The sequence below is a fragment of the Oryctolagus cuniculus genome, chromosome 12 (assembly GCF_051225735.1).
Source record: "Oryctolagus cuniculus isolate XC-2025 breed Fujian yellow rabbit chromosome 12, ASM5122573v1, whole genome shotgun sequence".
Classification (NCBI taxonomy): domain Eukaryota; kingdom Metazoa; phylum Chordata; class Mammalia; order Lagomorpha; family Leporidae; genus Oryctolagus; species Oryctolagus cuniculus.
The window spans coordinates 58,298,319-58,322,612 of NC_142878.1; the positions used below are offsets into that span (position 1 = coordinate 58,298,319).

General features: G+C 36.8%; 1 long non-coding RNA gene across 1 annotated transcript; it reads right to left on the minus strand.

Annotated features, from left to right (window-relative positions):
- Window positions 1–6,336: 6,336 nt before the first annotated feature.
- On the minus strand, window positions 6,337–18,679 carry LOC149123070 (uncharacterized). The gene is made up of 3 exons (XR_016217536.1): window positions 18,051–18,679; window positions 9,978–10,024; window positions 6,337–9,777 (listed from the first exon to the last, which is right to left on the minus strand). It is a non-coding gene; the product is annotated as an uncharacterized LOC149123070 (long non-coding RNA).
- Between the last annotated feature and the right edge of the window lie 5,615 nt (window positions 18,680–24,294).

Here is a 24,294-nt window from a genome sequence, read left to right on the forward strand (position 1 = left end):
AGTTTGCGTAACGAAATCATCTAATGAAACATTTCTCAGAACGTATCCCATGGTTCAAGAGATTTAAAAAAACGCATGACTGTACTTGCTAAAGGTTGAAAACCTCTCTAGTTACAAGGCTAGACTTAGAGCTTAACATCCTTTTTTCTCGAAGCTATTTCAGAAGGTTTAAAGATGAGCTCAGGTAGCAATAAAACTTCATAAATAAAGGTATTCAATTTTCTCTGAAATATGTTATTTATTTTGCCAATATTTGGACATTTATCTTTTACTTGGTTCACTATTTGAAAGAAAAAGAAAACTTGTTATTTCTTTAGTCTCTCCAATCTCCTCCCCTTCTCTTTACTGTCTCTAGCCCTCCACATTCTTCTCCTTAAGTTTCCTCCTACAAGTGCCTCCTTGAACTCTGCTGTGTTCTAATTTCTATTATGTCTCTGCAGAGGCAAGCATAAGCCAAAACTTCTTGCCCTACTTCTCTTGAAACCCTTCTAGGGTAACTGAAAAAATGAAAGAATTCATTTAACTGAATTATTCAAAGTAGCAATTCTGCTACATGCAAGACTATGCAATTATACTATACTTCCTATTAGAAGAAACATATCCCATCAGATAAAAAGGGATAAAGTCTTGTAACTAATAGCAGGATTTATTCATTGTAAGTAACATAAGATAGATGATAGGGTTTCTTTTTTCTTTCTTTCTTTTTTTTTTTTTTTTTTTTGACAGGCAGAGTGGACAATGAGAGAGAGAGACAGAGAGAAAGGTCTTCCTTTTGCCGTTGGTTCACCCTCCAATGGCTGCCGTGGCCGGCACGCTGTGGCCGGCACATCACACTGATCCAAAGCCAGGAGCCAGGTACTTATCCTGGTCTCCCATGGGGTGCAGGGCCCAAGCACTTGGGCCATCCTCCACTGCGCTCCCTGGCCACAGCAGAGAGCTGGCCTGGAAGAGGTGCAACCGGGACAGAATCCAGCGCCCCAATGATAGGGTTTCAATTATAAGGCATAGCTGATGGAACAAAGACCTAAGCCTCAGCGATTCTCCCTCATTGCCCAAAAGAGATAAACACTGGAATGTATTCCTTGCTCTTGAAACTCAACTGGGTCTCACACCCTATTGCCTTCATACCCCACCCCCTCCAGCCACCTGAAAGACCAGACGCTCTGAACACTTTAAAGACCAGTTCCAGGATTCCCCTCTGCCTGCTGCACCCTACCCCATTCCCTTCCCCACCCCTCCTGAAATATAAAAATGCCCAGCCCCTGGGGGTCAGGGCCTTCTGCCACATGTTCCATCATGGGCACACGAGCAATTGATCAGCCACCTCTATAGATTTATTTTCTCTGAATAAATTCGGTCTGGCTGTAAATTTGTACATTGCCTCCTCTCTATTTGTGTCTCTTTTCCTAACATTTTGGTGCCCCATGTGAGGAGGCACCAATCTGCAACTCTTTTCCTAACAATAGGATCACTTTCTGGATCAAGCTTTGTAGGTCAATTTTATATTTGAAACAGTGATGACATTTACAGTTTCAAACAAATAAACTGGAAAACAGTAATTTCACAATATTCACTATGCAGAATGCAGTTATGATCCTTGAAGTATGTTCCTCTTCACCTTCCTCTTCAAAATGAAATTACTGAATAGCCACTATATGGCATAAAAGAGCCATGTGTTTAACCTCATCCAATATTAATATAGTTTCAGAGATGTTTCTTCAAAACTTATTTTCTTTTGCAATAGTTACCCCAACTTTCTTGTCACTTTTCTGCCCCCGATTTAGTACATACAGGTCAGAAAGAAGTAGGGAGGCAGTCACTAGACTCAGGCTCCTGGATGATAGCAGAAGAGAAAGCAGGTCATGTGGCAGCCAGGGAGGAGGCAGAAGAACTGCACTGAAGGAAGAAAACAGACCTAGACATTCAAGCGGTGAAAAATGGTTCAATTAGCCTCAGTAACCTTTGGGAGAATTACTATTTTGAAGACAAACCATTGAGGTTTATGAATTTACCACAAATCTTGAAGAACAAATAAAAGCTTCAGTATATTCTTTTAACCTGTAGGGTAAAGTTAGATATTTTAGGATGATTTTTACTCAAACACTTAAATAACTTAAGTCATTTAAGTATTTTATTTACATATTTTCCCTATGAATTTAGCATGAATTAAGTGGTTTTATATAGTGGTTCCTTAATTCACTTCAATTGTGATGAAAATAGGATGAAAATTCCGATACTAATTTTCACTTATTTTACCTATTTCTTTTTTTTTCTCCTTCAGGATCTCAAGGGGAGAGTTCCTTTACAACAACCACATTATCCTCTTGTTCTTATTTTCTAGCTTCTGACCTCAGGCAATCCATTTTTGCAAGCCTCTCAATTCCTTTGGAGTATCTGTTCCTTTGTTTCCGAATGGACTAGGGCTAAGGACATCAATATGATCTGTAAGGATTCTAGCAAAATTGTTACTTACTGATATTCATTAATTTTTCTTGAAGAAGTCTTTCTTTTCACTTTGTATATTCTATATAACATTTAACACCTACCCATTCTTATAGTTATTCATGTCTTGCCTATTGACTTATGAAAAGAAATTCCCAGAAGTCAAAGCCCACAATCTATTAAATCATTTTTTCTTGGAAGTCATTTTTGCATACCTCGGTTCTTCTTGCCCCATCTCCTTCCCAGATGACTAAGTTTTTTTCTTTAATGGGATGCTCCAAATACATTCCTTATGCAGTTTCACTACGCTTTTATGGAATGATTTTTTTTTGTCCAGATGCAATACAGCAATGCAGCATGCCTCCAAGCAGGGTGCCCATAATCACACCACTCTCTTTGCTGTCATGCAGAACTGGAAATGTTCAGCTGATCTAAAATCCAGTATTACCTAGAGGTCTTTGTTGGCTTCAAAGGTTTTTTTTTCAGTCCTCCTTCTCTTGAAGGTCCTTTAACTTCTGTTTTTTAATTCACATTGAACTTAATTCTCTTCGTGATGATTGTTTCTCATGTTGACTATGTTGAGTATTTTTTATAGTTGTCATTATGTAATTTCTCTATTTAACAGTTTCATCTTGGTCATTAATATAGTCTCAAATATATATTTGTTTTCCCCAAGTTATTAGAAATAAACTTTACATATATGAAGGAAGCCTTAGGTAAACAGATCTCTCAGGATAGAATAGACAGTAGAAAGAGAACTTCTACATTGAATTACAGAAGCAATGGGAATTCTAAGTTAAGGTGGCCAAAAACATGCATTAAAAAAGTTTTACCTGAAGTTACAATAGTGAAAAAGAAGTGACTACCACATTTATGTGAAAAGTGACATTTTGGAGGAGTCACATAAAAAAGGGTATTCAGAATGACTGTATATGACCCTTCTAATTTTCTTTGTGCTTCCTACTTTGAGAGTTTTGTGTAACATAACTAATGAATATATTAGAAAGACCACTTCTAACTCTAGAATCTGTAATAATGAATAAACATATAATTTGTACTATTTTTTCATTTCATTAAATATTTAAATTATATTAATTGCATGATGGCGCCTAGAATCCCTCCAAATTTCCTATTTGAAAAGTAGTATCACAATTGTTCATGCACTCTCCACCATTCAAGTAAGGTAAGTTTTATAAAAATTTCTAATTCTTACAATGACTGAGAATACATTTAATCCATATTCACTAATTTGATATAAGTCCTTTACTTTAAAAAATAACTTTAAATTACTTATTTGAGGGGGGAGAGAGGGAGAGAGAAAGAGAGAGAGAGAGAAAAAGAGTGAGAGAAAGATATTTCTCATCTGTTGGTTTACTTCTCAAATGCTGGCAACAGCTAGAGTTGGGCCAGGTTAAAGCCAAGAGCTGGGAACTAAATACAGGTTTCTGGCATGGGTAGCAGGAACACAACCACTTTAGCCATCATTGCTTCCTCCCAATTTGTCCATTAGCATCAGAAAGCTAGAATTGGGAGTATAGTTAGGACACAAACTCAGGCACTCCAATATGGGATGCAGGTGTCCCAAGTGATGTCTAAATTGCTATGCCAAATATCTGCCCTCACTTAAATCTTTAGAAATAATTGCTAAGTGATTGTAGAGAAAACTTAATGAGTAGCCACATATGCAAGGTTTTGTTTACTTTCTAATTATATAAACATTGCCTTGCTTTCTTGCCAGACTCTGCAGAGAGATCTTTACCAAAGTACCTTTCAGGATCTGCCACAAGATTATTCTCATGCTCACATGCCTCAAAGTAGAAAAGGGAAATGAGAGAGTTATGTAAAATTTTGCCATCACAAATAGTCAGAAAATAAAAAATTTTGAACTTAAATCAAATAAGGACTATGCCTATAAAATATTTGAGTCTTGGGAAATTATAGATTGATGTGGATAATTACACATCCAAGAGTAAGATTTCCTTTTTACAGCATGAGGGAAAAAAGATACGAAAATTCTTTGATGAAGAGATCTCTTAATGGGTTTTAATATTTTTAAACTTTTTTCCTCCTGGTAATTAAGCAAGATATTTCATTTATTAGTTTGTCATATCAACTACTACTACTAATATCCCACATATCATATTTCATTTTAAGTTAATTCTTAATTTTTATTTGGTGTGTATTAATTACACATATTGGAACAGTCTTTAAATGGAGTATCTGTTTAGCACAGTAATGCATACCACATATATTCAATAAGCAGTTACTTAGCTGGGTAAAGAGATAAATATGGGCATGACCTAAGATGATGACTGAATTTCCAATACAATGTCAGTACTGCATGCAAGATATTCTGGGAGTAGAACATCAGAGTATCTAACTCTGTTGGGGGAGTCAGGATGGACTTCATTTGGACCTCCAAAGGCCAATTGTGAGCATAACATGAAAAGCAAGATTTGGAGAGCCCTGCTGGATATTCAGAAATGACTGAATGGAAGCATATTATATTCCAATGTTCCTAATTATTACCAAGGTAAATCATTATATTATTCAGATGACACTGTCTGAAGCCCACCGTGTAAAATATAATCCATACAGAAAAATAACCAAACATAAACTACAGGCTCTAGAGGTCAGAACATGCAAAATTAACAGTAGTACTTGTGACTATAAACAAAGTAAAATCACTTCAAACTAAAGTTAGACTATAATGAGAATCAAATGAGACATTTATTCCCAAAATGCTTTGAAAAGGAAAATGCACCACACAAATGTAAGAAACCATTATTATGAAAAAGGAGTAAACTTTCAACCCAGGCTCAGAGAGCCAAAATACTTCTTTTTGATAACCCTTAAATTACATTTTTCAGAATGTGTCTCTTTTACTTGAAGGCATCCACAATCTTCCACATGATGCCTAAGTGTAGCCAGACTGAACTGACATTCTTTAGGCATTTCTTCAAAGAAAGGAATAAGATCTGACAGATTCCTTTGCACAGGGGGGAAAGGCATAGAAGGACAAGGTCTGGTGTGAATCTTAACATTACTCTCTCCATCTGCAAGAATCCTCCTCTGCTACATTATAATAATAGCTGCTGAAGGTATTAGCATCCAGCAAGACATTTCTCTGTCTTGAAAAACAAGTTCCATTGCTTTTACTTTTGGATTGAAACTAGTTGATTGTCTTAAAAAACACACACATATTTATTTCCATAATATTAGAGTTCAGTTTTATCCAAATTTTTACCACTGGTCAGGCAAAAATATGGAACTGATATAAAACAAAAACAACAACAACAACAAAAAAAACAAAACAAAAAAGGGAAATTCACAAGAAAAAAAAGTCTTTTTTTTCCTGACACATGACAGTTGTGGCATTAGCAGTATTTTAAAGTGGTATTAAAATGGACTGACTCAACATACCAAAACACCTAATTTGCCTTGTTAATGTTGAAATGATTAGCAGGCTATTTCTATAGGTAAATAACTTGGTTTAGTTTTAATTGGTCGACTCTGAATGCAAGTACTCCAGGATATACATAAGAATATATTTTTGAAAAAAGTATATGTAATATGAAATCATATACTCTAAAATAGCTTCTACATAAGAAGTAATCAGAAAGGATTTCATTATATCATTCCCAGAGCATGGACTGCTATTCAATAGCACTCGCTGTTGCAACAACTGCATAGTTATGTGATTAGCCAGTGGAGATGCTTCTCGTGTACTGTGGACCATCACATTCCAAACGTGATGCTCGTGGGTCTGTTAAAGTTTTAAATAGGCAGTCAATGGAAGAGGCAATTATATGTAGTACACTTGGATGTAAACAGGACAGGTAGCAGGAGGGGAAGAAGAAAAACATAGTCAGTTTAAGAATTCATCAGGTTGACTTTTATTTTTTTGTAGGTAAATTTAACAACGACAACAACAGTAAGGTTAAGATACATAATATATGATATGACTAAAGATCAACTGTTAATCTCTGGCAAATCTGGGTTCAAATGTTTTTTTTTTTTTTTAGTTGTGAACTAATAGGAGTTTGCACTGTCAATAGACTGGTCAGTAATAGTTATTAATATTTTGAATACTACTCCCAGTTGTTATCGAATGTCTAAAGGAGGTAGACCATGCCACATACTTTCACTGTGATTTTTATTAAACTGTTCCACATAGACACAAGAATTAAAAATCAATCAACCAAAAATCATTTGTAATTTTTCTTCTATTTTTCTTTGTAGCTCCATGTTTCTACAATGTATTAGATACTACACTTGGATCTTCATTTGAAAGAAAAGAAAGACATGGCTCATGCCTTCAAGGGGTTGACATACACACATATATTCATACATACATGAACTGATGACAGAACAGTGAAGTGCAAAACTGGGTAGATGCAATAATAAAGTCATAGTAATTCTGAGGAATTTATAATCACTGTGCACAACAAAAGAAGATTTTAATGAAGATGTAAGTCATAAACTGACCTTAAAAGAATTCAAGGATTTGAATGCATGAAGGGTAAGATGAAGGAAAAATTACAATCCTCAAAGTAGAAATGTGCATGGACAGTATAAATGCAGAGAAAACAAATAAATCTGAGAACAGTAAAATGAGGCTGCCAGGGGCTTGCTTCCAAAAAGCCTTGTAAACTGTGATTAGTCAGCAGGGACAAGCAACTAATCAAATTGGGTAAGACACCTTAACCCGGACTTGACCACTTTCATTTACATTTGCCAAAAGGTCACATATAATGGTAGATGCTCTTTCCTGCTTTTCTTCTCCCCCTGAAATCTAGATCTGCAAGAGAATTAATACCTTCTTCTTGGGCCACCTAGTGTGGGATGCTGTTGCTACTGCTGTTTCCTTACCTAACATCAAACAGAAGGATAAACCCTTACCCAGGCAGGAATTCACTCTTGCCTTTTTACTGTTTTTCAGTCCTTCTCTCTGTCTTCCTAATCCTGCCAGCATATAGCTTCCCATGAGTTCCAATTATCTTTGTCTTGGCGATTTGTTTGTGGCAATATCTGGCCTTTGCAGAGTGGAGAAGCCAGATTTAGGCTTAAATCTCCTGTTGCTCAGTTTTCTATAACAATCTAAAAGTTTCAAGCACCCTGTTAATATTATCTATAACCCATACATTTGCCATCAGGCCTTGTATATTTGTTTCCCTTAAAAATATCATGATGACAAGGAGTGAATGGCAGAGTAGGAGAAAGGAACTCCTGGGTTTCTTAGTTCAATGTTCTAATGCTACCTACATAAACTAATGGAAGTCATACAAAATTAATTGAACACAACATAAACTGAAATAAACAAAATTATTTCATCACAACATAAACTGAAGATCACAGCAAGTTATCTTTCATTTCCATTGTATCTTTTGCTTCCATTTTGTATATTTGTCTCTCTTGGAAATCTCATGAGGACAAAGAGTAAATGGCAGAGTAGGAGAAACTCCAGTTTTGCTTCCATTTGTCACAATTCTGCCATGTGGGGTCCTATTTTGGGAGCCAGGGAGATTCTTGATTTATCAGCACTAGAAAGAACACTGAGGAAGGAGTCTGTTTTTTTCTAAAAGGGGCAATGTCAAAAAAGCTTAATGGAAATAACTACAAGATATCTGCTAAAACAGTATCATATATTTTGGAAACATAAGATTAGAAGACAGAAGTCATATATGAAGTCATGTAAAATAACTGTAGAGACAGATGGACTAAAAAATAAAATATAAATAAGAAAATCCAAAGGCATAAAATGAATAAAGATTTAGGGTTTGGTCTTCGTAAGGCTTACCGCTATTAGGGCACTGAGGAGGAAAACAGGATAGAAAAAGAAAGGCTGTCAATGTTGGAGGAGGGCCAAGAAAGACCATTAGGCCAAGGAGATCTAGTAGAATTAAAGTAAGGAATACAAAAAAGGTTGCATGTAAAATAATGGCAACATGAATGTTTTCAATATGAAAATCACCTTTTTGATATATAAATCTCTGAGTACACAATAATATTGCAAAATAATTTAAAATAACTCTTCAATATCAATCTCCAAGTCTTTTGCTGCTATTCAGATTCATCCTTTGGTGAAAGCTTATTATAAGGACCATCTAAATCAAATCCTTTCATATGTTGGATGATTAATTCTTCCCAAATTCATTCCTTTCCTAGCTAAATAATTCCAATTCCGTATCATGTGTACTCTCTTTTTCTTCATCATTATCCTATAAACTTTTCCATATTTATTAATTATTGCTTGTTATTAGGATAAAAAGTATGCTTATATGGTTTTACTAAATCTCTAAAAGCAAGTAGAACTTATGCAACCCAGAAACCCTTGAAACTAATGAGATGTTTAGACTTATTTAGAGCTTTAGTCAATACCAATAAAGCTAATTCAGTGAATTTTAGGACCTCATTTTTTTTGTATTCTTTATATATTTCCACAATGGTAAGAGTCTGTTTCTAAATTCTTAAAAATCTTAATTTGAACGCAAGATGCAATCCACAGAATTGAAATTTCTGTTTGAAACCAAAAGAATGGTATCTATTGGCACCAACTAGGAAAATAAGAAAAATGGAAGCAAAAGAGACAATAGAAATGAAAGACAACTTGCTATAATCTTCATTTTATGTTGTGTTGAAATAGAAGACCATTTTCAGAGAAATGTTACTGTGAACAGAGTGCCTCCAGTCCTGGTAAACTTATCAATTATTTTGTTATTTGTATTGTAGATTAAAGGTAAGATAGTTTCTGTGGTAAACAGAAACATATGGGCATTGGCTCATAAACCTTGGACAGAAGTAAGCAATGTTTAATGTTACAAATTTTTTTCTAGTCTCCACAAATAGTACCTCAAATAGTACATGCTGATAATACAATTATAGCTATTTTAATAGTTATTTCCATACAGTTTTTAGATTTAGTTACTGCAATTGGTCTGGTTTTGTCTATTCCAGTTCTTTAAGAACTAGTATATGTCCTAGTTTCCTTAAGTACTGAATGTTCCTTCAACATGCTCTCATATATGTAGAGAATGACAACTTCCTAGAGGGATCCAGTTCATTACATATTTTTATTATGGTGATTTTTAAAAATAAAAAAACTTGAAAAGAAAGTCAATATTGTTGAGCTTCTAAGACAGATAATTAGATACATTTTCATTTAATTCTCATAGTGGTTTTTACCATATAAAGATCATTTTCATTTTGTAGCTCAGTACACAGACTCCGAGAAGTTCAGTTCTTGCCAAAGGTCACATAACTTATAAATCAGCAGAAGGGAGAGATGGAGCCAAGACCATCTACCTACAAATCACACGTTCTTTAGTTCTTGATCTAATGAGAGAGAGGGAGAGGGAGAGGGAGGGGGAGGGGGAGGGGGAGGGGGAGGAGCAGAGGGAGAGGGAGAGGGAGAGGGAGAGGGAAAGTTCATTTGAGATAGGATATGAACATGCCAAGGAAACCACTGGCAGCCAAACAAGCCTTTCATACTAAGGGTTAGTTCAGCCAAACTTGTTTCACGTTATAAAACTCACCTGTATTCCCACAAAGTTGTCATGCTGCCAAATCCACAGACCGTTCCCTTCAGAACAGGGGGATTCAAATAATGGTCCATTGAGTGAAACAAGTAAACATTAGTCACCTTTTCTGCCTCTCCCCACTCCCTCCCAGCAAACTGCATATCTTTCTTTTCATAGTTTGAAGTGAAGAAGGAAAAATATATATATATGTCCTCTATAAACATTTCCTCAGGTCAATAAGACAAAACCAATATGACAAAAAACACAATTCAACTTCTTCAAAGGAAAGCATCTGAATTAAGAGATGCCACTCCAGGAGAGAACAACAGTAAAACAAAATGAGTTATGGTCATCACAAGGAGAACAGCATCCACCCATTTTGTCAGAGGAATACATACAGGGCAGAAGCACGTGGACTCATGCATGTAGAGCATAAGCAGTTGGAGTCCAACATACAGGGTATTAACTGTTGAGTCCTACAGGCAGAACACAATCAGTGAAAGTCATATATTTAGAGTATAAAGCAATTAGAGTTATACATAGTGGCCATTTATGTTTTTACTTTTTCAATCAATATTGTCAAGCATTCTGCAGGTCAAAGCAGACTCACATTGGTGAGAGAATTCTCTTTCTCAGATATTTGGGATGGTGGTTGAGAGAACTGTAAAATGGATTCTCCGGGCTGAGGGCCTGTCATGGACTAAAGAAGCAGACGAAGCTATGATGCAATATAGAAAAACACCCAGATGGAAGCAGAGATGACCAAAGAGTCCTGTTGGCTTCAGGGGGTAGTATTCCACAGCATAATCTCTATAGCCAGATGGCTGTGTTTAAACCTGGCTTCCTCACTTAAAAGCTATATAGTATTGGAAAAGTTTCTTCTTTGTGTTTTCTGTTTTCTTTCCCTCATTTATGAAATGGCAGTAAAAGAGTATTTATTTTATGTGAGTTTTCATGAGCAATAAACACCTAATGTATATATAAAGTTCCTATAATAAAGCCTGGTTTCTAGGAAGCATGATGCTATGGACTAAATTGTTTTCCTCTCCCAGAATTCGTATGTTGAAGCCCTAATCCCAGTGTGACTAGATTTGAAGGTACACTTTTTAGGAGGTGATAAGGTTAAATGAGGCTGTAAGAGTGGATATTAAATCCAATAGTATTTGTGAGCTTAAAAGAAGAGGATGGGTGAGTGTTTGGCATAGTGGTGAAGACATTGCTTGGGGCCGGTGCCGTGGCTCAATAGGCTAATCCTCCGCCTTGCGGCGCCAGCACTCCAGGTTCTAGTCCCAGTCGGGGCACCAGATTCTGTCCCGGTTGCCCCTCTTCCAGGCCAGCTCTCTGCTGTGGCCCGGGAGTGCAGTGGAGGATGGCCCAGGTCCTTAGGCCCTGCACCCCATGGGAGACCAGGAGAAGCACCTGTGGTGCACTGGCCACAGTGCGCCGGCCAAAGCGGCCATTGGAGGGTGAACCAACAGCAAAGGAAGACCTTTCTCTCTGTCTCTCTCTCTCTCCCTGTCCACTCTGCCTGTAAAAAAAAAAAAAAAAAGACATTGCTTGGGATACTCACTCATATCTCATATCTAGTGCCAGGTTTTGAGTCCTGGCTTTGCTTTTGATTCTAATGTTCTTGCTCATGTGAAAGCCAGGAAACAGGTGATGAAATCAAGTATCTGAGTCCCTGCAGCCCTTGTGGAAGACCCAGGTTGAGTTTCTGGCTCTTGGCTTGAGCTCTGCCCATTACAGGATTTTGAAGAGTGAGCCACCAAATAGGAAATCTCTATCTCTGTCCCTCTTCCTTTCAAGTACATAAGTAAATATTTTTTAAAAGTATATTTCAGTTTTTAAACGTGAAGAAAGAGCAATCTTTTTCTCTCTAAACCAACACACACAAAAAAAGGCCATGAGAGGACACAGTGAGGATGCAGCTGCCTGCAAGCCAGGAAAAGAACCATCAACAACAACTGAATTGGCTGTCACCTGGATCCTGAACTTCTCAACCTCCAGAACTATGAGAAAGAAATATCTGTTGCTTAAGCCACCCAGTATATGATATTCTATTATGGCAGCCTGAGTAGACTAAAACACATGAACTAAGTCTTTGCTACCATTATTATTCTTATTTTAGTTCCTAGTTCTAGTTCTAATTCCTAGTCACTTTATGAAAGTTAGCCAGTTTGTACATTGAGGTTCTAGGAAATTGTATGGCAGCATAACAACAGATTTCCTACTGTTTGCTTAAACAGCTTTAGTAGGTTTCAGCTACTGATAGATAAAGTCTATTAACCAATAAATGATATTAGAGATATGGGTAGACAAAAGTCACTTGTAGCTCATAGCTCAGATGAAAGTATCATGGAATATTTGTGATTTAAGCTGTAATTTTAAAAATGGTTAGATTTCTAAAACATGAACGTACATTGATAACTGACACCATGATACAGAGTTGTGCATGTCTCAGCAATACACATTAGCTTTAATGATGTTAATACAAATGTGAAATTTGAATGATTTCATACTGTGTTTTCATAGCTATAGAGAACTATTTACCAATTTACCTTAAACATACTAAAGGTGCAAATTTCAAAGTTGAATTATCTAGACATTTTAATAAAACCAAAATCATTGATTTTTTTTTTGACAGGCAGAGTTAGACAGTGAGAGAGAGAGACAGAGAGAAAGGTCTTCCTTTGCCGTTGGTTCACCCTCCAAATGGCTGCTACGGCCGGCGCACCGCGCTGATCCGATGGCAGGAGCCAGGTGCTTCTCCTGGTCTCCCATGGGGTGCAGGGCCCAAGCACTTGGGACATCCTCCACTGCACTCCCGGGCCACAGCAGAGGGCTGGACTGGAAGAGGGGCAACCGGGACAGAATCCGGCGCCCTGACTGGGACTAGAACCCAGAGTGCTGGTGCCGCAGGCGGAGGATTAGCCTATTGAGCCGTGGCGCCGGCTGAAATAATGATTCTATGTCTTGTTGGCTTGCCATAATTGGACTAAAAAATCAGGTATTCTAAAATTTAAGCTTAATGAACATCTGAAATTGCCATAGCAAAGACAGAGAGAACCAAAAGAATAACTATTGTAGCTAAGGCTAGGAGAATGATTTCTGCCCACTATCGATTCATATTCTTATGGGATATAGCCTATATATATAATATATATATTTCAAGTGCCTCTAGACATTATCTAAGACTGTGTTTGAGGATTTATGGGTGTGTGTAATGTGCATATGTTTCCAACATGCATGTGTGCATGTGTATCCAACTCTGAAATGAAAGTAAGAGTTCACAGAGGAAGCTACTGAAGCAGGGGCAAATTGGAAAGAAAGCATCCTGATGCTGTCAATAATCTTTATCAAGTTCTTGGATAATGCAGCAGCAATTAATTTTTCAGGAAAGCACCAAGAACTGGATCTAGTCCATATGTGAAGATAGCATGTTAAGAAGCCAGAACATTTAGCCTCCTCTTCATTTTCTGAGACTCATTCAGAGTGCCAATGCCATTAACTCTGGATGAGGTGTTTTGACCAATAATTATCAATTGATTAAATTTGTTAATTGTGCCTTCTCTGCTCACCCCCTTTTTATTCCTGCAGGAGATAAATTCTGGCGCAGCATCCTTCAATGGAGGCAGAAGAGGTGCTGTAACCAATGGGAGAAAATACTGACTGAGGGGACAATGACTGTGGAAACAGTCCAAAGACACAGAGAATTACCCTAGCACTCACAGGTTACTGGTCACTGGCTACAGTAATGGAACTGTAAAGCCTAAAGAGCCTGCAAAAGTTGACCCTTATACTGTTTATTCGATTTAGAATGCTTCACATGAAAATAGAATTTAAACCTTTATTAAAATTTCTGGGAGGGGCTAATGAGATGTATACTTAAAGTTTTTAAAATCACCTATCATAATTTTCCTCCAAGAACGCTAAGACAGTGTTTTTTTTTTTTTTTCCACCTTCTCGAAAGCTTATCTAAGACTACTATGGTTTTGCTGCTAAGGGGAAAATGCTAGAAAAATTCTAACCCAGGCAAATTATCTGGTACTGCAAACGTATTTCCTATGAGGAAATAAATTTTCCTATGAGGAAAAGCAACAGGTGCCCTTTAAAAAATCTTTTTGCATAGTAGTACTAAGCAAAAAACAATAGACAACATAAGACAATAAAAATGGAATCTACAATGCCAGCTGTCAATGGAACAAATATTGTACTGGATATTTATTTAGAGCCACAATGCTGAAACTGGGCTGCAAAGGTACAATCCAGCAAACAGGATTCATTAAAATATTTTTTTCATGAGTCAAGAAATGATATATTAGAGAAATAATGTTCATAAAAAACCTAGTTTTTGATAATTGGCACCATAAAGAAGTAATTATCTCTGGTTAGTAAAACAGTTTGTTTGAAAGTCCTCAGTTTGGAAGAATACGGGGCTGGGGTGCAAGTTTAAAAACATGAGGTATAGATGGAAGGCTATTATTTTAAATACAACAAATGATTTAAAATGGTCTGAACTAACATTATTCAGAGTCACTTTCATGTTATAGAACTCAATAAATAAGGCTTTTTAAAAACTTCACACAGTTCTTCTTGATTTACTTGTAATTGTAGGGCATTATTAGTTTCATGTGTATCATGTTTCCAGATACTGGGTGTTGAAAGATTTATTCATGTTTAGCTGTGCCCGAGGGTAATTTTAGTTTTCATAAAACCTAATTTTACAATTATAACCATCTGAGAAAATGAGTATTCTTTCTACATAACACTATAGTAAGGAGAAACATTTTTATTATAAACCTGATTCTCACAGTTGATTATTTTTTCATTTTCCTTAAACTCTTAACTTTAATTTTTTTATTAGACCCTCAATCCACAAATGTTCAACTGTCATAAAAAATCAGTGTTACTGAACTGCCAGCATTAATCTTTTCTTTGAAATGTATAAAGACAAATAAAGAAGACATTGCAAAATGTTTTGTGCAGTAGAAGCAGATATTGAAATGATAAATAAAATAGCCTACAAACACTAATTATAATGTTCAATGGTAAAAGAAATTTCTAAATATCAAGACAGTGGCATCACTGTCAGGTGCTCCATAAATAAACCATGGACAATACCTGACATTGGACCTTTCTTTCTTGGCATGCTATGCTAAATAAGCATGCTCCCATTGCCTGTCTGAATTCTACATGCCCATTTCCAGAAATGCTGCTGCAGATAAGTAACACTGTCATGTTCATTTTGTCAACTACACATTGATTATCCTTTCCTATCTGCAGTTTGGGAACATTATCAAGGTCAGGAGATAATCTTCATGAAGCCTTTCCTAATGCAGTTGTATTTTATAGTTTCTATAATGGGTTTTTATAAATAAGCTTTACACAACTGTATATACTGTTTTCCAAGAATTTACTTTCGATCATGGAAAAAAAGGAAAGATTTAGCAACAAAGCTTTGTGAATTTAAAACCAAAATGAGGATGAAATCATTCATTGTACGTATTTTCATGTAATTACTAAAATGTGATATTAGAGGATGGCATACCTACTCCTTTGAGGTGTTTTCACAAGGAACCTACTCTCCCCCACCTTTCTAACCTATTCCAATTTATTTTGTTTTATTTTGACAAATCACTTATGAAGCATTTGCAACTGATGCACATATCACAAAATTATTTCTGCCAAGCTTCCTCTGTGACCTGCCCGTGGGACATGACATGCTCCAAGATGCATCGCTCTATCAACCCGCATTTTTCCAGGACAATGCAAATTATGACAAATTCCATCATCCTGCATTATGTGCTTCATGCTAATCTCACTAATTCTAAGGAATCGGGAGGGCTTGCTGTTCTGCTGAAGGGCATACTGTCTGATTGAATGATAGGAAAACATTTGCCATCCTTTTCTCACGATCCCAGCTGTGGCCACTACTGCCCCACTTCTGCCAGGCAACTGCTCTTGCTGTGTAACTTCTGTATCAGAATTAAATATGTGTCAACTGTGCTTTTTTGACAAGAAACTCCTTCTCACCAACATACACTGTTCTAAAGTCCAGAAAATAAAAGGCATTTGGTGGCAAAATAAGAGAGGAAATAGTATTTCTGCTGACTGTGGTATACTTGAATTCATTTCCACCTACTTTAAGTGAACAGTTAAAACATTATATATAGCATAAAAACCCCAAAATTTCTAGACCTAGATGCTTTCTGTTGGAAGTTTCATGCTGCTAGTTCACTGAAAATGGCCACCTGAGGTCTTTTAAGAGTAAGGCAGCTAACTTGAAGACAATTCTTCTGTGCTTCAGAAGGTGGCAGTATTACTACATGAAAGACATCTTAGGCCTACGCGATATTCCATGGCCACATTGCTGAAATAAACATGTTTAACTCCCAAAGAAACATATATTTTATCTGGTGGCATAATTTACTTATAACATTAAAACTCAAACATGGAGCAATTTGTAGCAATAACCATGATTATGCTGTTAGTGGCCCAAATGTCACTGTCTAGATTAGGCTAAATGATACCTAGCACCGAAGAGCTTCTGTGATTTATTTTTTATGATCATGGGTAGAACTTGCGTGCTTAAAAGGCTCACCAGAAAACTGTCTTTGATAAATAAAAAAGGATGAGAAGATTGAAAAAATTTCATATTATTGTTCAGAGCTATGATTGTAAAAAATTGCCAAAGGAATGAGGTAAATTTTAAATCTCAGAGGCACTTCCAACAAAAGAGGCAAATATCTCAAGCATTGAATGTTTTTTTTTTTTAGATTTTAAAGTAGTGTGCTGTAAGCAAATCGTTTACTTTAAAAATTAAAGTGTACCTAAATTCATTTGTCCTTTTTGAATATTATCTGGCATATCAGAGCAAAAATAGAAGTTTTTAAAATGCATGGGATGCACTAAAATTGATTATTTTAGAAAATGCATTAAATATAAATCTGAGGCTAGCACATGCTTTGCAGACCTTCAATAATTTACTTTTGGGGCATTCTAGTCTAATGTGTTCTTGTACCTGGAAACTACATAACATTATAGACCTTTTTGGCCATGATCATATGTCAAATTGAAATTGTTATGCACAATCAAGGGAGAAGGAATGTAAACCATACTAAGTAAAGTTGAAAAGGAATGTAAGCTGTACTAACTAAAGGTGAAAAGGATTTTAAAACAAGCATAGATTTTACCACTTACTAAAATACAAGCAAATTTAAGTCAGCATTTGCATCTGTGCCTTAATGGAATGTTGTATAATTGCTTCAATGTTTTAGTGAGTTCTTAGATAAGCTTCACACGTACACAGCACAAATCAACATTAAGGTATTACTAAGAAGAGACAGGAAGATCTTTAGCTTTCTACTTTACTCCCAGTGAGACCCAAGCCCCTCAGAGGAATATGACGATGTGAACATCGTTTCAGCAGAGGCATTGGGCACACCCTGCGCATGCTGTGGCTTGTTGACATGAACCAGGGCAGGCAGACACCAATAATACATGAAGTGCGGTTCAGAGGCAATTAGGATCAGTTGTCAAGGCCAGGCCATTAATGAAAGAACATGTCAGAGGAGCTGGAGACTTCAATGGTTGAGGGCAAGAAGGCGATTTAGTGTGACAGATCGAGTCCTTCCAATGTCCTCAGTGGTACATGCTAATACCAGCCTTAACAACCTTTTGTGGCAGTGTATAATGCGACTAACATGGACTTTGATTCAGCAAAATGACTGCTGCCACTGTTAGTCTGTCTCATTTCAAACAACAGTAAAAGCATTGCTACAAATAATTACCCACTTCCGTCCCTCCCTCTGCCACTTAAAACCCAGCTCTTTGTGCATGTCATAGTTATTTGTTACTAGAAGGGTGGGGTGTTTATCATTGTTGCTTTAGGTGATATATATACACACACATATATATATATAGGTCAGCACATGTAATCCTCACTAATTAATTATAATGGACTTTAGAAGGTAGCATCCCATTCTCTTGTTGTAAATATTAACAGTTCCCAATACAAGACAAATTTGTTTAAAAGAAACAATGTCCACTACACACATTACTCATAAGCAATAAAAACAAGTTACTTACCTAGGCTCTAAAACCGTTAGCAGAAAATTAGCCTAATCCTAAAAGAAGTGAAAGCAGAAGCATTGCAGAAAATCACTCCACTGCTTCATTTTAAAGAAAATCTTTATAATTTGGTAATAATTTAAAATAAAATGTTTCATGCCTATTTTCTGACAATCAATAACAAATAGGAAAAATGTGTTAAGTGCTGGCTAGTAATTCAGGAAGCATGATTATAACACAGCTTATTCCATACACATTTTATGTTATGATAAAACTCTACAGCGTCACACTCTTATTTTTGGGATAGAAGTCTTCTGTTTGTTAATTTCTGATTCTTTCATATTTTACTTTCTGCTTACTTAGAAGAGATATTCTTCTGAAGAGAAAAATTCTCAGGAAAAATGCCTTGAATTTTCTTATAATCTCCTAATATCCTCATCCTCCCCTCCTCTTCCAGGATTTACTTCCAGCATCTCAGCTACAAAAGATGATGTTGTGATATCTTAGCACTGAAAGATACCAGCCTCGTCTACTTATGAATGACCAAATAGACATGAATAATGGTATTTTGGTGGAGATAAACAGAAATGTGGAAACATACATTTTTTCCCAGGTCTTATTTTCCTTCTCTTCTGAGAATATCTTCACTTCTTTACTTCCTATCTCATGTAATACTGTTCCCTTCTTTACTCCCTATTTCACACATCATCCTCCAATTTCCTTTGTTCATTCCTTTTTCTCTGGTTACTGCCCCTCCTTTCCCTGAATACCTAATTCATTATCAGCTTTCTTCCTCACATAAACAATTTTTGTGCTTTTCAGGAATATCTTCAAAATTGAGCTCTAAGAATACTAGTGTAAAATATGTGTAAGTACAAATAGTATAAATATTCATGCAAACCCAAAATACATTTTCGTATTTTTTATAAAAATTTATTTAGGAAAAAATTACCTTGCTAAAGATATATTCTGTTATATTCAAAGTAAATACTCTCCAGATACTTAGCTGTGTTAAAAATTATACATTAAAATATACTACAAATTTAAATTGTCTCCCTGGTCCTAACATATAATGAATATATCTCCTTATGTTAAGAAGTTCAGTATACCAACGATCTCTTAGTCTGCAAGAATGCTAATAGCTTAAAATCAACCCTTCAAGTCAAGGTATCTGTTGTGAGACATGGCATTTCCACATCTTGATATAAAGGTATTTGATGCCCATATCCCACCCTAAATGTTTAGAACAAATACATTTCTGCTGGGGACAGGGACTAGTGTTTATTGTTTTCTCAGGCTGTTAGCTTTCATGACACATCAACAGGCCTACCAAAGTTAATACTGCAAAGTCAGCAATAGTTCAATCAATTGGGAGGATAGTTACTTAGAGCTTCATAATATAAAAATGATTTTTTTGTTTGTTCATTCAGATAATTTAGAAAATTTCAAAGAAGTCCAAAGGAAACCCGAGTGAACTTCCTAATTTTTTTTAACACAGTTTTTTTAAGTAACTTTCTTTAGGTAGTCTTTGTTATTGTGTTCAGTCTCTCCTTTTCTTTGAAAACCTGGCATTTCTCATCTGTCTTATGTGTTTACTTTGAGCATAACATTTTAAAGTTATTATTTTGCCTTCTAAAAACTTATTTCTAGAAGGTTTGTTTTCCTTTACGAAGATAATTATATCCAGTTTCTTCAATCATTACCTCATATTTTAATAATACGCTGCCATTTGGGTACAGCTATAACCATAATAATGAACATGGAGTTCAAAGATCACCAGATATATAGATGGCATGAACCATTAGCAAGAAATATTCTACAACATAGAGATCACACATTAAAAAACTTTGAAATTCACTATAGAATTTGCTATTCTGACTAAAGCATCTTTGAGTGTAATTAACATAAATCTTTTTATAAAACCTGCTAGTTGCAATAACAAATAGGGACATTTATAGGAAAAATAAAGAATAGAACAAAAATAAAATCATAATATGAATAATTTAGTTATCTCCTCATATCTCATAATGACATTGTGCAGCTATAATGGACCTAAACCAGAACTATTTTGCTTAAAAAATAGGCTTATCTCTTATTTCCTATATGCCTTTGGAATGCATAGCATCTCTTACACAGAAAAACAAAATTAATCCTAATTGTTTCCAAGACTCTAAAGAGAAGACTTAGAAAATGTAAATTCTCTCTTTTATGTGTGTTCAGCCTTTCTGGCCACAACACCGTTTAGTGAATTACTTCCTCCAAAATGCTGGCTAGTGCCCTTATGGCCTGAAAGAGTTAATGCAGTTTTGAAAGGTGAGTCACTGAATTCCTTTGTGACAGAAAGATGAAACTCTGTGATTGCTCAAAGGTGTCCCACTCTGCTATTGAGTGATGAGCCAGTAAGTGGGGGGAAAAATCACTTCTCACATACAGGCCTTAACAAGACAAATGAAGAGAATGCACTGTAAATGTATAAAGGGAATGAGTGTGAAAGGAATGTAATAATGTTCCTGACTGGTACAAAATTAGGATGGAAACAGAATGAAATCTTCCCTAGCAGTGATCCTTCAAATTTGTTATGACTTTTGTCCAAAATGACTGAATTCTACATTAATGTCTTACAGTATTTGTCTTGGATGACACCTGTTAGCAAAGAGCACAGTTCCCACAAAACCTTTGGCATTTCAACCTTTAGGTTCTATGTCCTACTCAGTGGGGAGAGTGTCTGACATCTCAGACAGTCCAGTTGTTTGCCCCAACTCTGCAAAATCTTTCCTTCCACACTAACCATTTTTGGTATAGCCACGCTCTGAAAAGAATCCCAGTTCCCAAATCTACTCCAAATATAGCCAATTGCTTCCTTGCTCCAAAATCTTACAACGTTACTTCCTATTCTCTCCTCTCATCTTCCTCACTACTCCTACCCTGAATGTCTCTTCTTTCCTGGATTCACCCTGCTCCCTCAGATACTTGCAGAAGTATAACAAGTTATTATTTCCTCAGGTCTGGGTTTTCCCACCTTTTTATTTATTTCCCCCCCAATCCAAATCATCCCTCAAGTTTCCACTTCATACCCCCTGGTGATTGCTGTTACTATTAACATAATCTTTAGGGGCAGATATTATAGGACAGCAGATTAAGCTGTTGCTTGGGACGCCCATATCCCACATTAGAGTGCCTGGGACTGAGTCCCATGTCTACTTCCATCCAGCATTCCGCTAACGAGCAACCTGGAAAGTAGCCGATGATGATCAAGCCCTTGGGTCCCTGCCACCCACATGGGTGACCTGGATTGAGTTCCTGGCTCCTGGTTTTGGCCTAGTCCAGCCCCAAATGTTGTAGGCATTTGGGTAGTGAACCAGTAGATGGAAGATCAATCTCTGTCTCTGTCACTATGCCTTTCAGATAAAAATAAATAAATAAACGAACTTTAAAAAAACAAGGTCTCTAAACAGTTATTTGGGTTTAGATACTATGTTCGTAGTGTTCTCCCTTCAAGATCAGCTAGGTCATGTTCATTAGGATTTAGCCATAGACCTTCAAAAGGAGCCCTACTAATTGCAACAGGAAGCCCTCTTTGCAATGTAAATAGCATCTCCTCCTGGATCCATATACCTTCCTTTGCTTTTTTCCCCTTTTTCAAAAATGTCTGCTGGCTATAATTTCATTATCTCACTAATTGTATCTTTGCTGAGCACCTACTATATGCCATACATCATGCTTGAGATACAACAGTGAACAAAAACAGATAAGCACCAGGTGCCATAAGAGACTAGTCAGGGAGGCCAGGGACTTAGGGGAAGTTTTCCTGAGGCTGTAAGACTGTGTGGAGACTGAATAGAAGATAATCAGCTAGCTGGTATCCAGGCACAGGTTGAGGGACGTGGGAAGAGCCTGCTGGAAGAAGCGTTGCTGCAGGGATTCAGGGATGTTACCTATCCTCACAGCCCCAGTTCTCCCTCCTGCTGCTAAATAAGCTGCTTTGGGATTGCAGAGAAGTCCCCATGGACCATCTCACCTCAACACACTAGCTAAGAAATCACACCTTTGAAAAAGCCTAAAAGGGACTGACGACACACTTTCCCTATGTTACCATCTAGACTAACCAAATCCATCTTTAATTTCAGCCCAAGATTCCCAAGTCATTTTTATTTGAATGCATCTCTGACCTCCCAAAGCCTTTCCCTGTACCTTACAAGAATCAGAATCTCTCAGCAGCAACACCCCAAGCCTGCTCATCTCCACAATCTCTCCTCTTAACTTTATCTTTTTGCTCACACTGAAACCAAGCTATAGTTCAAGTGTATAGCTTTGCCTGAATCCTTCAAACTGGAAGTTTGTTTTTCTTTCCCAACCACATGGTAGGACCAGGACATCTTTCCTGGTTCTTTAACCTCCAATCTTTGGAAGCACAAAACACCATCAGACTATTCCACTACTTCCCTTCCTTTGTATTGTTAAGCACATATCACCTTGACATCCACTTATCATGTACTAATTTAATACCTATTTCACTGTCTTCCCCATGACATTATCATGTCTTCATCCTTAGTGACTTCCACATCTAAGTAGATAATCCTTCTGATCTGTGGAATCTCTAGTATTTGATTTATATTTCCATCAATCTCTTCTACCACAGTTCAATTATCCATTCCTGTGGTCAATCTATAGGTAATATAGCAATCATAAAAATCCATTTAATGCAGTTATAAATAATTTTTTTTCTGTCAAGTAATATGAAATATATTTTTAAAAGTCAGAGTTATATGAAGTTGGGTAAACATTGTTTCATGAACATTTCTTTCAATTATATGTCATATATGTTCATCTTGAATGAATTAATTCTTTTTTAAAGATATATCTTCAGGGCCAGTGCTGTGGCATGGTGGGTGAAGCCACCCATCCACTGCTGGCAGTGTCAGCATCCCATGTGGGTGCTGGTTTGCGTCCTGGCTGCTCCACTTCCAATCCAACTTTCTGCTTACGGCCTGTGAAAGCAATGGAGGATGGCCCAGATACTTGGGCCCCTGCACTGTGTAGGAGATCCAGAGGAGGCTCCTGGCTCCTGGCTTCAGATCAGCTCAGTTCCAGCCATTGTGGCCATTTGGGGAGTGAACCAGTAGATGGAAGACTTCTCTCTCTCTCTACCTCTGCCTCTTTGTAACTCTGCCCTTCAAACAAATAAATATTTATTTGAAAGGCAGAGTTACAGAGAAGGAGAGAGAGAGAAAGAGATCTTCCATCTGCTAGTTTACTACCCAAATGGCTGAGACAGGGTCTTTCACATGGGTGGCAGGGGACCACTTGGGCATTATTATCTGATGCTTCTCCAGGCCCATTAACAGAGAGCTGAATTGGAAGTGGAATAGCCAGGACTTGAACTAGAGCTTATATGGGATTCTGGCCCCACTGAGTTGTTTTGAAAGTTCTTTTACTTGTAGTGTTGGTCTGCATTGCAAGCAGAAGCTTAGCCCACTGTGCCACAGCACCAGCCCCAACTGCTTCCCTTTTTGATTCTCCATGGTATTTTCTTGTTAAAATCCCAGAATCTAAACCAAGCTTTCTAGCTACTTTGCACCACCATCCAAGCAGCTGAGTGTTGCCTGAAAATAACACACAAGTATGGAGACAGATATCACAAATTTATGATCCCAAATTACAAGCAGGCCTTTAAGCTGACTAATCCTACTATATTTCCCTACTATTGTGAAGAGTATTCTCATTCCCTTGACAACTATTTTGTATCTGACCTTTTCTAAACTGATGAACTGGCTTCTTGTTTCATCTACCCAGCACAAAATAAAAAAGTAGGTGAGTACATTTACTGTACCTTTCTCTGGATCATAATAGACTTGTTCTTGTTCCTCTCAAGATGAGTCTTCCATTTAAAGTTACCACCCATCTTACCAAATCAGAATCTAATTTTGATATTATTTAATTGTCCAATGTGTTCAGTTAGTTAACAATAAAAATATGCAATAATTCTGAAAGGAAGGATGGAAGGAAGAAGGGAAGGAAGGAAAGAAGGAAAAGGGAGAGAGGGAGAGAAGGTGAGGGGAGGAGGACGGAAAGCATCATTATGGGGACTACCTTGAATCAATGTATTTTTATTAATATCACATTAACATGAGAATTGAGGCAAAATACAAACTCAATCCTTTTTTAACCCCTTGTCCCCAGGCTTCTTTGTTAACTGCTCTATTTCTATGCCCCTTTATGCAAAAAGCCTTTGAAATGGAGCCAATATCCGCTAACTCTTCTC